Source organism: Nipponia nippon, unplaced genomic scaffold (assembly GCF_047370975.1).
Source record: "Nipponia nippon isolate SJK-2023a ecotype South Korea unplaced genomic scaffold, ASM4737097v1 scaffold_1, whole genome shotgun sequence".
NCBI classification, from domain to species: domain Eukaryota; kingdom Metazoa; phylum Chordata; class Aves; order Pelecaniformes; family Threskiornithidae; genus Nipponia; species Nipponia nippon.
The window spans coordinates 135585560-135597906 of record NW_028262290.1 but is presented as its reverse complement, the minus strand read 5'-3'; the positions used below and the strand labels follow the sequence as shown (position 1 = coordinate 135597906).

Genomic DNA, 12347 nt, shown 5'->3' with positions numbered 1-12347 from the left:
GTCTTCTTGCTCACTGCAAAACATTTCCATAAAGAAAGAAATTGCCTACTGTACGGTGCTTTAATTCAACAGTCAGGGCATATACAGAACAGCCAGAATTAATTTATTTTAGAGAAACACCTTACTAACCCATGGCAAAATAGTTCACATATGGCAAGCTGCATGGATATTGTTGATATGGGTGCTGAACAGTGTCTCTCAGCAGTTGCTTCAGATACCATACTATAATAAACAATACTTACAGGATGAATATAGCTCTTTAAACTTCACAGCTAATGCACTACTATTTTTATATGTTAGGTGCATAACCTGTTTTAGACTGTTTCTTGCAGTGCATTTCTATCCACAACACTGTATGATAAATATGGCTGACTTACATGTAGTTTTTAATTTATTTTTAATTATTTTTCCCTCCCAAAACACATCATCTCTTCCTGAAGCTCAGTGAAAAGAAGCAGTGAAGATACACAGGTGTCTTCAAATCCCTAAGTTACCTTCCAGAAGTCTCTGACACCAACCAATTAACTCGTACTTGAATGCAATATTTCTCCTATATATTTTGTTTTGTAGATGGTAATAGGGAATTCTCTAGTCAGATGTTAGACTAGAGTTATAACTACACAGAATGTAAACATTACATAGAAAAACATGTAAGGAAGGGGATGAGTCCATGGGATTCTTACACCAAGATATCACCAGCTGCTTCCAGTAACTATAGGTTTAAAGCAGACTATTCCAGGTCTCTTAAAATGACTAAATGCTCTTATGTATCCACTTAAGTATTTCCATTACTGATGTTGCTGCTTAGTAACAGGTTTAGCAGACTCTTTCCGGTGTTTGAGTTTAATTCAATTCCCATATCTGAAGTAATTTATTCTAAACTAACAAATTTTTAGTTGTGATTCAGTTTAAATGATAATCTGGATGTTACATAACTAAGATCGTCAAGCTTTTGTTGCTGAGATGCAATAAAATATCATTGACAAACACTTTGATTCCTTGCAGTCCTAGTACTTTTGGATTGTTTTTAGTGCTATACTATCTTTAGCGCTCACAATCTCTACCATTTCTAGATCAAATGAAAGATCCGAGTAACTAATACTCAAGTACACAAAGACAGACTACTTCAGAGTCCAGCACCAGTTCTTTACCATGATGGCTCTGTCAGCTTGGTTGCCTCCCGTGACAGATCAATGGATACACTGCCAAGAACTCTGCGTATAAGGCAACATAAGAGTTCAGGACAGGTATCTCAGACTGCAAAGATGATCCCGACAACAGCTCGTGCTGACAAAACATGCTGTGTGGACGGAGCTTGAGAAACTGGAAGAGACATGACTGAGAGGCAGTATAAGACAAGATATCATCCTGAAGCATCGTCTTCTACACAGAGGACTGAAAATCAGGATCCTTTTGTTCAGTCTGATCTGCTAGCATTCAGACTGACAGTCAAGCGCATATTTCCTACTGAAAACTTGTATGCAGCATACTCGAGAAAGTCTGCGGTGTTCCCCTATGTTTTGTTAAAGCTTGAAGTATTAATACATGTACAAATCACGCTGATGATTGCTTTTCCTGCTGTAAGCACCGATTCCAACCTATCACTCCATCCTTTCAATTATACTCTAGTGTGTCACACACGACAGCTTCACCTCCAACTCCAGCCAACAATCATATTGCAATGCATGCGCTAACACAAGTGCAACTGAATTTAAAAAGTCTACCTCTTTTGAATGTTCTGATGACCTTCTATGACTTCAGCTATCTCAGGACATGTTTTCTGTACTACTTCTGCAGATTTTTAAAAAATTTATTTATTTTTAATTAACTCAAACCTGACATTTGGATTTTAATTATTTTTAATCACCTTAAGGCTTCCATTCTCAGTGCTGGTTTTGTTCATGTACATAAGAAAAGAAATGGCCTTGATTTCTCTCTTCCTCCCAATGTATTTCACAAGATAATTAGTCTTTATTCTCTTTTAGCCTACTAGTAGCACAGACAGAAACAATATTTCTGATAATATGGAAGCTGGGGAAGTAGAATATAAATGGACTGGTGAAAGTGGCTCACCTTGGGTGCTCTTCACAAGTAATCCCACCCACTGCTGCAATCAGAAACAAAAGTCTGGGCTCTAAATATCAGTGAGTTATCAGGGCACCTCCTGTATTCTTATATTAATGTTTTTACAACAGCTAAGGTGTCATATTTGTCTCAAGGATACAGGTTTTTGTGCTCTTCTAATTAATCAGAAGTTTTAAGCATTTTTGATGATTTATCAAGATAAACACACATGTCGCCACACCTTTTCTATACTGCAGTCAAGAAGAGAAACCAAATTATTAATTCTAAAACATTTTCCAAGAGTGTGCAGTCTACAGCTTAGATTTTGATAATATTACAAATCTGCACATTAGCTTCTTATAATCTACTAAATGTCAAGTTTTTTTGGCTTTCAGTGAGGTAAGCCATTTACTGCAAACCTGCATGTGCAGGTGCATGCAGAGTGCATGATTTTTTTGCATATACCTATTCTAGTCTTTTAAATTGCTTACCCTCTGCTGCCAAAAAAAAAAAAAAAAAAAAATCTCAAACCTCAGCCACCTGACCAGCAAGGTAAGGAGGAGAAAATACAGTTTCTCACTCAGAGAGTAGAGCTGACTCATTACAGATGAAAATTGAAAAGGTATTCTGTGAGAGTAGTGGTACCACTTTGCAACAGCTCAGGACAATATCAGCTGGAAGGAGGAAGACCCCGATACCAAGGGCAATACTGACCAATTAATTTTTTGTGAAATACTTCCCAATTCAGTTTGTAACTGCTGTCTTTATGCTTGTCTTTATGGAGGAGATGGTTTGTAACTTCCGATTCTGACTCTTCATTTTGAAGTGCTAAGACAAAAAAAAAAAAAAAAAAAAAAAAAAGGAACAAAAGGTGGAGATAGACAAAGTAAAGGTATCTTAATTCGACTTAAAACAGAAGGAAGGTGAACTCTGTAAAATGGATCTCTCTCTACTGGGAAAGCCTCCTCACTCCAGAATCATGGGGTTCTCTTTAGTGATACTTTCTCATCTCAATACCTGTAGTTGTGCAGCTTGATTTAGTTTACACTATGGAAATATAGACCTCTCATTTTTGTATAAAAGCCTGGCTTATGTCTCTTTCATGCCTACTATGACCCTTAGTTCTGCAAACAGACCTCTCAAATTAAAAAAAAATAAGCAAAAGCAATAAGTTTGCCAAACAGTTACTTTTGGATTAAATTTATCAAGCTACAATTCTCTCCAAAATTATCTTTCCTCCCCATACTAGACCGTTTATTGAAATAGAATATAACCTATGCTTTTGAGGTATCTGCACAAGAGGAAATAAAAAGTATTTTCAAGTTTTTTTTGTCATCTGCTAACCCAAACCGAACTTAATTTTAAGATGAACTTTGTGTTTCTGCAGAAAAATACGCACAGTTGGAAATTCATCTAATCACTATACCATTACTTAAGCCAACAGAAAATCAAAGAGACAATTAAAACAAAAAACTAATCAAGGATCTGTAGAGAGCCTCAGCTTACCTAGGTAATTAGGCAGAATGGTGGCAGATAGCATTTGGGGCAGTGTATTCAAAGTCAAGTGCACTGGACTGAGGCTGAATATCTTAAAAAACTACACAACTGTGAGTGATGGAGATATTTAGACCTCAAACTCAACTTAATACCGTACTGTAAGCATGAAAACAAGCTAGATATTACAATCTCAAATAAGGAATATGAAATAAAACTGAGATTAATATGATGTTAGTCAATGATATAATACTCAATCACCCTGTATAATGTGTTTGTATGACTTAACTTTCAACAAACATCATACAAAAAATTATTCCAGATAGACTACAGCTATTTATTAAAAGCAGAAAAAAAATCCTTTCACATCAGGAGAGGACTAAATATATTTGGACTGTTTATTTTAGAAAGATAATGAATAACAGAACAGAAGATAAAGTGAAATAAAATTGTACAAAAAGAATGCAACAGTAAAAGACAGCTTTCAATAAAATAGGAGTAGATTCTTAAAAGAAACAAAAAGGACAAATGTTAATTCCCCCCACCTAAATTCAGAAGTGGAATACGTTGCTACAATACGTGACTTCTGGGAACACCTTATGAGAGGAGAAAAAAAGATAAAAAGATTGATATATACAGTAAGAGCAAGCATATTTCACTAGCTAAAATAAAAATTCAGAAGGAATCAGAAGTGTCTTTTTTCACCTGTTAATTACCTGAAGTAATTTTCTATTTTGGAGCATCCTGCAGTTTCTCTTTAAGTATTCAGTACTGTCAATAATGAAATGCATTTATCTTTGGTTTGATGAAGTGTGACAAGTCTTCAGCTACTATAGCTTCTCAGTTAACAGGCATGGTTCCAAACTGTATTAGGTTGCACTGTCTAACTCAACGAAAGCATGATCCAGACTTATGTGTTTACCTAAGGACTCTTTCAGTATGCAACTTATGAACTCATTATCCATTTGCTTCCGAGAGGTTATAGGTTTGAAGACTGCCTCATTGTATTCCTCCTCATAACTGTGCTGATAAAACCACCACACTAGAGTTATTAGAGAACAAAGAGCTATAATTAGCTATTTTTCTCTACCAAACAACGGATATGCAAAGAGAATACTCTTGCTGAGAAACCAGTGTACTCAATCATGTTTGATGGAGGATATTTGAGGTTGGTAGAGGAAGCATCATAAAGCTTAGTACAGAGATTGGCATGTTTTCATAGCAGAAGAATCTAGTTTAACTCAAGGGTCACTTTGGTCAAGGTTAAAGCAAGATGACCTAGATAGAGAGGTAAACAAGCCGTATACTGGAATGCACACTACTCAGAAAAATCCTCAGGTGGTGTAGGGATTACTACCACTCTTCTAGACTTTACAAATAAGCATACATAAGGATACACAGCCATCTAGTGAGTGCTGAAGAATGCTGGTGGAAAGCAGCAGGTGGCCAGAACAGTCTAACTCTGTTCTACTAGGAGGTAATTATCCTCAGATCTTGGAAAGTTTAATAAACGTCAGTAACTTTTAGCATCTTTGTGTACTTTGTTAAGCATGGAACAAAGTATAATAATTTATGACCTTTTTATATGCAGAAGTAAAATGTGGAAGGAAGAGTATTTTGAGGAGGAAAAATGCAATTGAGTTCTGCCTTGAAGACTGTTCTCAGTATCTCGGTAATATTTCTGATGTGAGCATGCTTTTTCATGTTGAGATTGTGATGCTAGCACACCTAAGTATTGAGGAGTAAAAATACTGTTTTCACTATACCTATGTAAGTCAAACACATGGTTTATAAGCAGCTGCAACAGTAACACAAAGGTTTCAGTCATGCAGGTATCCTTTAAAGAGAGTGAACTTACAGATGGTTTTCAACCATATTTGATAACTAGAAGATAAAAGCAAAGTTAAATAGGGCTGAACCTAGCAGTATTCAAAAAAAAATCATAGTAGATCTGAAGGTTCAGAAATGCAATTTCTGACTTGTTACATGTGCTGCCCTGCCTTTGCCAACTCCAAAGTAAAATGACTCATTTACAGAATGAGATGACAGGCTCATAACCTATACACATAGCAGATTACTGCAGCTCAATTAGTGGACTATTTACTAAGCTGTGTTTAATCATTGAGATTCCCAAGAGCTTTCCCTCCCCACCGCTGTATTTGAATTGATTGTAATCTCTGTTGTGAAGATGTATCTATGTATTTAACAACATGCAGTCTAGTCTAGTCTGGATGAATTTAATGGATCATACTTCAAAACTGGTTGAGAAACTAATCTTGGTAGTTATCAGGTTCATTTTTAAGCTGGAAAGCTTTGTTGAATCAAATTTCTTACAGAAATGTCCTGGCTTTCATTCTGCTCGTTATTTTTACTGACAATACTCAATAGTTACAAGAATTTCAGCATCACCCAATGGCCTGGTTAATAGAATAGAAAAATCACTTTTCTTGAATTTGCAGACAACACCATGCTAAGAGAGGCTTAAGACTTGCCACAGAACGATTTTAAGACTTCAAAAAAGGAGTCACAAAAATTGAAGAAGCTGGTCTAAAAGAATGTAATCAGCTTAAGACAACTCCAAATGCATATGTGTCTGCCCAGACACAGTATAGGAAACAACTGATAAGGTAATTCTGCATATTTTCAACAGCTGTGGTATTGACTAGGTAAAACAGAGAGTCTGAAAAAACAAGAAAGTAATTTACAATACATCAACGTGAAACACTCTGGAAGTAGACCTACAAGCTACAGCTTAAGGTAAGCATGCTTACCTTTGTTTACTTACTTCTAATTCTGATCTATATAAAGTTTACCTTCTTTCAACTGCTCAGCATTAAGCACCATGAAAGTGAATTCACTCACTTTTCTTCTTTTTCAATTCACCTTTATCCAGAAGTGGGAGAAGCACTTTAAACTATCCCAAGCTGGTACAAAAACTGTCTCACCACAGTCTTTGGCTCCTCTAAAAAACAGATGCTTAACTGGGATGTTCCTGTGAAGGTATATTCAGCTCAACTAAGCAGCCATCTCTTCAGAAAAAGTTCATCTGGGGCACAGCTAATTTAATGCAGCAAAAGCTATTGTGACCTTTAATTGCATATTAACACCTCTGATTTAAGCTGATGACCATTTCCTGGATATGCTTCTGAGACACAGTGATAGCAATGAGTAATTCCTGACCTTTAGCCATTGAATTAACACCTCTAATTGTAAATGAGAAAGCAGTTAAACCAAAACTCTTCCTAATGAAGTAGTTTATATGATTATTATTTGGCTAGTCTACTGCAGAATATTAATTCCCTTAGAGATTAGGAAGGAATTGTTTTTTTCCTGAGGCTTTCCTAATTTATATCCCACAGAAGTTGCTCAGACTGTATGTGCTTCACACAACTAGTTGGAAAGGTTATGTCTATGCTATGTCTTGCCTGCTGAAAGAGTGGTAATACATCAGGGCTACTTGAACTTTCTGCTACTTACCATGTTTCTTCGTGCATCTTGTGATGCAGTCACAGCCTGTAACCAAACCACAGTATGTCGTGGTCTTGTCAAATCTCACAAAGCAAGCAAGCTTGGGCTGGCAAATTCATGTATGGCAGAGCTGGGAGATATTAGTATTGCATGGACATAATTTTCTACTTTCTTGAAAGACTGCTGACTATCCTCTCACACAGAGCTATAAGCTTAAACTTGAAACTACTCAGGAAATATGTAAATTATATTCCTTCTGACATAACACTACTGCTGAGTTATTCAAAGCATAAATTACACACAAGTGGCATGTCTATGAGTATTGTCTATGAAAGACTTGTTGTGTCTTTCTGATATCATGATATTGCAAATCTGTAAAACTCCCTAGGACTGCACATTTAGCGGAACTGGAAATATCAAAATCTTTAGTTTCAAGGCCAGCTAGAAAAAGGCGTTGCAACATTTTTCATTTTCTATTTAAATAGAAATGTCTATCATCTTCCCTAGAAATGCAAAATACTCTTTTGGTTGTCTTCTCTTTATCTGCCATGAGTCTCTAGGGGATGTCCAGTACAGGCTGAATCCTGTTAGTCTTCTATTCCAGAAACTCTTTCTAGTCTTGTTCAGCTACTGTTAGCTTTTTTCCCTTCCTTCTTATAAAAGCCTCTAGGCAAATCCATTTTCCCATGCAGGAATTATAAGCGCTGCCACATTCAGTTAAAAGGAGTCCACTTCTTACAAGCTTAGGTTACAGTATAAACTCATAATTGTATTTAAAGGAAAATACAAAGCTATTAATATTGGAGGAATTCTTCTTAAGAATAAATGTAGAAAGCATTCTTGGAGTTTTAGTAATAGCTGTGTTCTGTCACAGCCTTTGAGAGAAACTGAACTGGAAAAAAGATTTTTTCTAATATATATATTAATTAAAATTATCAACACGTGTTGTTTTGGAAAAAAATGAAAGTATATGTGAACTGGTAAACTCCCAAAAGGAAGTACTTGCCCCTGCTTTCCCCTTGCAGATGTTAGGATAGCTCCAGCATATCCGCAGCTCAGGGGTATTCTGAACTATTGAACTAGTACACTTAGCATACTAGCATGAAAACAGAAATAGCTAATCTGGCTAATGTAATGGGGGGATGGGGGGGGCGTTGCTACCTTAGGCACATTACAAAAAACCGCTGCCCTTCTTTTATTCCTTCTTATGTTGTAAACATACAGCGAGGTCTTCAAATTTTTATTTATTTGTTGTAAGATCACCTTTGTAGGTAACCAGTTTTACTAACTGTACTCTTAGCCCAGATCCACTAACTAGATGAGGCACTTGATTCAACTGAATTCCTACTAAGTTCCCTTATGCTGGAATTCCCAGGCAAGAACAAAAAATGAGCAACGCCAGCTCAACATTTCCATCGTGGGAAATGAATCGTCTAGAGGCTGAAAACAGGTATAAGTCCTTGGTTATTTTTGGTGCCATATTGGAATATAAAGCTGAAGTTAACAGGAGTTAGTGTGATTCTGATATTCTTCAAAAATACATACTAGATTTTTTTCAAAAACAATAATTTCTGTATGTTCTATTGAACAAATACTACATTCAAAGCTGTATAATTGTGTTAACAATAGAAGACATCTCTTAGAAATGTAGAAAGCAGGAACACAGAAGAGATGAATGGAAAAAGAAAGCTCACAAGACTTTATATAATTCATAATATTTTATACAGCACTCAAAAATTGCGGCAAGAAACAGTGTATAAAAACCTAAACATACTGAAAGTTCTCTCAGCTAGGAATTGAAATACTAAGGTCTAGCTACATACCCAAATATCTAAAAAACTATCAACTTGTAGAATATGAATACCGCCAAAGAAATTCACATGAAGACAAAAAAATTACCTACATAAACAAAGCTTTAAAGTCAGAGAGTATGAAGTTAAATGGCTTCTATTTTGAGTACAAAAAAATCTTCAACTGTGAATGACACTGATTTTTGATTTCTTCCGTTGTGATGTATATGTGTTATAAATTGTAATTACAATAATCAATTCAGTGGTATCTTAGTCTAGATAAAGACCCTTGGCGTCAAATTAGCTATTACTCCTGTAGGCTTTAAACACCTATGTTGCTTTGTGGACCTGTTAATGACTTACCCACAGTTCCACAGAGAATAAAACACAAAACCTTTGCTTCTTAAAGCCCGGACTAGGTCCTACCACCAGCTCATCTTTCTTTTTCCTCAGCAAATGAAGCACAGAGGTATTAAAACTCATATTATAGAAATTATTGCTTTCACTTCAAAATATGTTGTTCATCTACACAAATAAAAAAAAGAGGTAACTACATTATTCAAGCCAGTTATAGCAATTCTGAAAACTGTCATATAGCAAACCTCATTTTCAGCCCTTTTATTCACAAGTTCTAGGATCTGAGAGCTTATTAAAATGACACAGGAAACAAAACAGGCCTGGTTTATGCTCCCTTCCTGTCCTTTTTTCCTCAGCTTCAGCACAATTTACAAATGTTTTGTCAGCTTTTTCCCTTCATGCCTGTTCTCCACTGTCATCATGCACTTTGTTTTCATCAGTCTCTCTGCCCTTGTCTGACTGTAGTAACTAGATTTCTCCAGCTCCAGCATCCTATTAAAGATGTGTCCAAAATACTTATTATGTTTGTTCGCCTGCGCTTCTGAAACATTGACAGTGTACTGGTTTAAAGCCCAGGTCACCCACTGAAGAGTTGCCAGGCACTTTCTCGGCTTCCTATCTAAAATCATCGATACCCTGTTTCTGGTCATAAGATATTGAAGGCAATTCCTGTTTTATTTGAAAACGATGAGAAGCCATTCCTTAACTGTGGTTACGTAGATTCCAAAGCCTTAAGAGAAATTAGAGCAAAGAGTTCCTGCCATCTTTCTGCCTCCAATGAGCTTAGTCAAGGAGCTGCTCCTATGTATACGCTCAGCAAGGCTGCACATTGTTCATCTGGTTGAAGTGTTAAAAGCTTGTGAACAGCTATAGAGACAAAGCTGGGGGGATTGAAGCTTTCCTTTGTGCTCTGTCGGTGTAATGCTGCTTGCATGCTAAATGCTTTTATTTCCCTCCCAGCCCCCCCCAATGCTGTCAATAGCAGTGAAATATCTTTATTTTCAGAAAGTTAATTCCAAAAAAGTGCTGGTAAAATAGAGAGGGGTATTATAGAATGGAGAACACCCCTCAGCTGGACACTGCACTGGACCTGAGGATTACGACACTAACCTCAAAGTAGAATCACTTTATATCTTAGACTTGTCAGACAATTTCTCAATAGAGGAAGAATGGTTGTAGTTGCCTGCAGGCAGAAGAATGTAGCTGAGGATCTTTTATTAAAGCTGTTCTCCGTATTCACTGCATTCCTTTTGCCTACAGTTCAGTCCACAGCTTGCTGTTAGCAATGTACTGTTGCCTGACCTCTATAATGCACAAATTTTAGCATCGTAATGTGCTAACAGAAACACTTTTTAGCCTGGTTTCCTAAGAAAGTGAGGTTTGTACTGTAATGCATAAATATACATAGATTTTTCCTTGACCCCCAACTGAATATATGGTTTGATTTCCACCAATTTTTCAAAGAATTACAAACCCTAATAGTATTATATTCTCAAAAAGTTTGTGAAATACATGGTTGGTTAGAGGAAAAACTCACTAATGCCTCCCAGTGAGCCCAATTCTCATTAGAATACAGAAAGACAGAAAGAGTATGAATACATGGGGGGGGGGGAGGAAGAGAGACAGACACCCTTTAATGATAGTTTTCACTGTATTAAGTGTGAGAGAATTCAACCAGGAGACAGGTTTTTATGAAACCATGCTTAATTCATTGCGCTGCCAGCAGAACTCCTGTTGATGTCTCTGTGCTGCGTCACCCAGCACTGAAAAATGCTTCTGTCACAGAGAAGGGCGCTTTAGCGTGTCTCGGGCTTTCTGACAAATATTGTTGTCTCAATGCAAATATTTCATCCTTTCTTATTCAGCTCTTTGAAGTCGAATTTCAGAGTAAGAATCACTCCAGAGGAAAGAGAAAGATGAATGCAAGGACTTTGGTGAATAGAAATAGGAAGATAAAAAGAAGAGTTAAGCAAAGAAAACCAGTAGCCAGTAAACTGCAATTCAGAATTATTTTCTTCAGTTTAGAAAACTTAAGGGGAAGAAAAACATTTGGTACTCTTTTGAAGTTATTGAAAAGACAATATTAAGTGAACCTTTTTATTTTACTAATGAAATGGAGCGCTCCATTTAGGCATAAAAACCTCAATGTTGCTATTTCTCACAGAGATATTCTTTCTTATGTCCTTGTTGGATCTGGCCTTACAATCTAAACCAAAATATGTAAGACAAATGATCTCCCAGGAAAGTTCAGAAATTCAGTTAAGCCACGTTATTTAATAAATAAAATAGCATTCTACTTTTGTAACAGTTTTCATTTGAAGATTTGAATGTACTTCAAATGACTTCAGTAGTCCAAAAAACGTCCCTGGACTGGTAAACAAAGTGTTGCCTCTGTCTCATGCATTCCAACACTTTCAATATACCTTTACTACAGTTTGGTCAGATTCTAAATTCCTAAAAGTGTTGTTTCAAAAAGAATTAAAAATTGGACTAGAAAATATATCACTGTTGTTTCATTTAGGCTGATTCCTAATTCTCTAACACCAATTTTTGTTTGGTGCTTTTTGCAAAACATCTTTAACTGACTCAGTCTTCATGTATATCAATAATGCTGCACTTCCAAGTAGAATATGGATTAAATTTTAATCTCATTAAATTTGCCATATAAGTGATTCAAATGCATACTATAACTTTCACCCTGAAATTCTATTTCTGTGTATGTCTTGTTTTCCTCATGTTTTCATGATCGGCCCCTTATTTATCTGACTAGGTGTGACTCATGGTATTATATTTTTTTTAGTACTTTAGAGTTTATGAAGCATTTGCCTGTGCAGACGTCTGAACATATTGCTGTACAAACCCAATATGAGTTTCAGACTTTTAACAATATGGTACTGGGTTCTTCAGAGAATCAGTTTTAAATGCATAGTTTTCTGTTTAGGGTGTTATGTAACTGACAAATTACTTATACTCAGTGCTGAAATACAAAATAAATCTGTGGCTATATTATGAGTCTAGCAACATGTAATTAGTGTTACTTACACTGAATATTTCTGTATATTCATACTGGTTCAGGTAACGGAAGAGAAGGAAAAGCAATGTAGAGAAGGAAAAGCAATGTAAAGAAGGAAGCAAAAGGGGAAGAAAGTTAAATGAGCTATAGCAATGAAGGAG

At 36.1% G+C, this 12347-nt stretch overlaps 1 protein-coding gene across 3 annotated transcripts in view; it reads right to left on the bottom strand.

Annotated features, from left to right (window-relative positions):
- Positions 1-12347, bottom strand: part of DGKB (diacylglycerol kinase beta) — a 494094-nt gene that overhangs the window by 419103 nt on the left and 62644 nt on the right. Inside the window, exon 1 of one of the 3 annotated variants that reach the window (XM_087773980.1) lies at positions 6421-6480. The exons of the other annotated variants lie outside the window; for them this stretch is intronic. The gene's annotated coding sequence lies outside the window, so the exon portion shown is untranslated. Of the gene's footprint in view, positions 1-6420; positions 6481-12347 lie in introns of those variants that run through there. 3 annotated transcript variants of the gene reach the window in all.